The sequence below is a fragment of the Protobothrops mucrosquamatus genome, unplaced genomic scaffold (genome assembly GCF_001527695.2).
Source record: "Protobothrops mucrosquamatus isolate PMUCROS unplaced genomic scaffold, P.Mucros_1.0 scaffold710, whole genome shotgun sequence".
In the NCBI taxonomy this organism is placed as follows: Eukaryota; Metazoa; Chordata; class Lepidosauria; order Squamata; family Viperidae; genus Protobothrops; species Protobothrops mucrosquamatus.
In genome coordinates this window covers 794,667-799,116 of record NW_015386991.1, presented here as the reverse complement: position 1 = coordinate 799,116, position 4,450 = coordinate 794,667, and positions in this window count along the sequence as shown.

The following is a 4,450-nucleotide window of genomic DNA, read 5'->3' as shown; positions in this document are numbered from 1 at the left end:
AGCAGTCTCCTTCTGGTTTGGACCCCTGGTGCATTTAGTCTAGCAGATTGTTGTCCCGGTGGCCAGTCATCCATACAAAGCAACACACTTGCTATTGCGTCAGGCCTTGGGCAATGGAATGTTGTGACCTGAAAATATTTCTTTTGGTGTTTCAGTGAATTGGATTAGTTTGATGAACTTTCCCAGGGGCAGCTATGTAGATAGACAGTATGATACACACACATACATACATATGTTGTATTAATATTATTAATATGCTTTCTTTTTAACGGCATTGTTTTTAACCCAACTTGTAGAGGTTGAGATGTGTGGTGCCCAGAGCTCCTCGTAACTGGAACAGCCTAAAGGCCTAGCAAAATAATTAACTGTTCCCGTTTTAAGTTTCAACAATTGCATAACTCCTTCAACTTTTACCCTTCTAGCCAATCACCCAGTCCTACACTCTGCATCCTTTTCCCTTGGTGTGGTCTCCATGCTCACTGGGAAGTGTGTATGGAAGAGCAATGGAAAAGAGCAAATCGACAAAATTCAGGTCTAAGAGGAGGCCATAGATTTTTTCAGCCGAAGCAGGATCCAAGTAAGTCACATCAGACCACATGTGTGCTTTCAAGCATCCACGCTTTCCCCAGAGATAGGCAGAGAAATAATACAGAGTGCAAGTTTTAAGAAGAGAAACAGAAAAAGCTCAGACAGGAAAAAAATGGAAATAAAATTGCTATCACATACCTGGGACACTCTTCCTTTTTGAATTTTACTGGATACAGTTTTCTGCAATCCAGGAAGTCAAATCGTTTCTCCCGCTAACAGCCTCCCATTGATAATGCTTTTCCAAGACATCCGCATGAAAGAAGGAAAGTAGGGAGTTTATCCAGTGGCTAATAGGCTTTAGCAAAAATTCCTGGTGTATCTAATCACACTTGGCCAAATTAGGTATTACATTCAGTTCTATTCTATTTCTAAACATACTTTCAAAAAAAACGAGAACAAATAAAATAGAAAGCTCATTACTCAAGACAGAAAGGAGAGCACGAATGCCCACTTCATCAGTGGTCCCCGTAACACTCAAGACCTTCTTAAGACCTTTGGAGATACCGGTTTGTTGACGCAAACAATAAGGCCCAATAATTCCTCCCCTTTCCAATTTAGCCTACCGCTTCTTTTAACTTGGGAATGAACTTGGACTTCCGACCAGACAGGGCACTAAACAGGAAGAGATGTTTTTTATTTGTCTGCTTCTGAATCATAGCCTAAGGGGTAAATACAGTATTACCTTAACAAGAGAGAGGGGGGGGGGAGGGAGGGAGAGAGAGGGGGGGAGGGAGGGAAGGAGAGTGTAAAGTCATCACGGAGAGAAGCTATTGGGACTAAACATATTTAAAAGGGGCATTCACACACACACACACTCCTTTTCTCGGGAACCAGTTTCCCATTTTCTCACAGCCCTTTGTCAAGGCTCTATGGAGGGGAGGGTGGATGGCAGGAGAGAGGGCTCTTGATGTGCTGGGGAAGAGATGCCGGTGCTGTTTTAAGAAGAAAAGGGTGTGTGTGGGTGGGTGGGGGGACACGGTTGAATGAAGAGCCCCTGTATTGCACGGTCAGAAGGCCTCCTTCCCACCGCTCCAGAGAACCACTTCAGACTACCCAGCCGGCGGGAGCCTTCTTCGGACTAGAATGGGTCAAGAGAGCCGCCCTAGGCTAAAACAAAAGTTATGCATGTATGTATCGATTTTTATTTTTTTTTTAATTTATATCCTTGAATACCTACCTACCACTCTCAAAACCGAGGGAAAGAATGGAAGGAGGGGGCAAAGAAGAGCTGCATCTGTGGGGAGTGCAGAGCTGAATTGAAAAGAAAGCAGCCTTTTCTTTTTTTAAAAAAAAAAAGGGGGGTTTTTTTGGGTGGGGAGGAGTGGAGAAGCGGGGTGACGGCCGCTCGGCCACCTTGAATTGCTCGGTTGCCAAGCGGGATTCTTCCCAATGCCAACTTAAGCGGCAGTTGCGGTGAAGCCAGAAAAGGCGAGGAGCGGGAGAGAGGAGAAAATTGCGGAAGAAGAATTCCTCGTCGTTTAACGCGGCCGCCGTTGTTAACCAGGGCTCCTCTTTGCGTGCATTACTGCCCTCCTTTTAACGTCCGAGCGTGTGTTTTCGTCAGAGAAGTGGCGGCTCGGAGGTGAAAAACAAGGAACCCGTGATGCAAATGTGCTGAGCTTCTCCAAGTCCCCAGGATGTGGCACGTCGCAAGCAGAGAGCAAAAGCACACACACACACACAAATCCCCCTCAAGACAGGATCCCGCACCCTTTCTCGAAGCCAACTCCATTCTCCAAGGCCTTTTAGACCCCAACGGAGGCAGGAAAGAGGAAAACGCCGCACGGATGTCTAGAACCGCCTAATCTGGGCTGTCAGCCTCCCACGGAATAGAGATACTCCCGTATAAATCAAGCACAGCAAATTCAGTTTTGTGGTGAAGTTGTGGGGGGGGGGGAAACAAACGCAAAATCGGACGTATAGTGGACGCTTCGCTTGTCTCCCGTTCCTTGGGCTAGGAATATGGAAAGGCGAGCCATTTCTTTAGGAAACTTCTCCAAAAGGGCTTTTGGGAGTATATTTTACAAAGTCCTTTTTTTTTTTTTTCACGCCTTGGGGAAGATGCAGAAATCTTGAGACAATTATATTAATTCAACTCTCCAGTGAAGAAACTACACACACACACACACACACACACAAAATGAAGTTTGCAAAGGCGTGGCCTTATCGCCGACAAGTTTGAACAAAACATAGAAAGAAAAAGGCTCCAGGCAATATAAAAGAAGAATGGTAATTTCTTGTCTATTTTTAACATTCTAGTTATGAAAAGTACACTCTCAATTATAAACACTTCTCGCGCAGGGCTGGTTTTGGTTTTTCTTTTTTCTTTTTTTTTTGTTTGTCTTTTCCGGAGCGCTTGAAAACCTTCCTTATTCGACAGGCTGACGGGGGCGTATTCCTGGTTTCAGCCCCTTGTTTGTTTAGGATCAGGATCCGAGTGGCGACTGGTGAGGCAGCCTACCTTGAGAGGACTTCCCTGCAGGTGAGAGGGATAGAAAGGTTTAGTACAGAGTCCTTTTTCTGCCAAGGGAAGAAATTATCTTGGAAAGACAACATTCCCTTCTATTTGTGAAAGCCTATTTCCAAAATTTGACAAGAGTGCCTTGATAAAAACGCCTGTAGCAAGAGGATGGGGAACACCTCACCGCTTGGCTTTAAAAAGTTCCTCTAGCACTACTTTTCAAAGGTAGTTCTCCTTCTTTTTTTTCCTTTTGACAGGTGGGCATACTTGAGATATTATAAAGGCTGTTCTTCTGCAGCCCCAAATGAAACCTTAACTGCCTCTTTGTTTTTTTTCCTCCTGCAAAAAGCAGCGGACACTCTTCACCAACTTCTGGCCAGCTTTACTATGATTGTCCCAAGAGGGTTGACTTACTTGTTGGTTGAATTAATTTACACATCTCTTACTATCTCAAATTAACCCCAGACGATGCTCTTTTTTTGGGGGGGGGGGAGACAGGTTCTGCACGAAACCACTATTTTCGTCCCTCCACTGCGTGGAGTCTACAAAATGTACAATTTTAAAAATAAAGTGCGTTTGGAGTCAGGCAATAAGGTGGTAATCTTGTAAGCACCAATTGGGAAATAAATTTTATTAAACACTCAGTGGAATGTACTTCTGAGTTGGGTAGGCTGAAGTATTTTAGAAAGAACATGGAGAGAGTGTTCGGGAATAACTCTGGTGGCAGGACCAGAGTTGGTGGGGCAGAAATAGATGAAATTTCAACCTTGTCTCTTTACCTAGAAATAAATTAGAAATGAAAGGAAGCAGATTTCACTTCAGGGTAGTTTACAAAGATTTACACATTTTCTCCTTAATTATCAGTACTGTAGTTTGCTTTTTACAACATGGGTCAAGGGGAGAGACTTATTAGAGACTTGTCTTATCTGTCCTCTACAACATACCAGAGTTAACTAAATATTAAAGTTCCAGAAGATAGCTCAGTATGTTGCGTTCTTGGCAATTAATCATTAACTGTAATGAAGTACTTTATCTCATTCTTAGAACACATCCCTCGTTTCCATAATCAGATCAAAGTCATTGCAATTAGAACAAGGAAAATTAGGCTGTTGCTTTCCAAGTGAAATCCTTCTTTATCATCTTCCTCCTCGTTTTCCTCTACAAAAAAACCAAACCAAAACAAAAAAAACCAAAAACCAATTTACTGCTTATTGGACATACTAAACACATTTACACCTTAACAGCACAATCCGGGTATAACCAGCAAGAAGTAGAATCTTTCCATTCCTTGAGTCCCCTCATCAGAAAGGGCTGCTTTCCTTGACAAAACTTTTAGGAAGGCTGGATCTTACTTTTCAGTAAAACCTGGGGCTGCCCTGTCTTTTGTGTTTCAGATTTCTC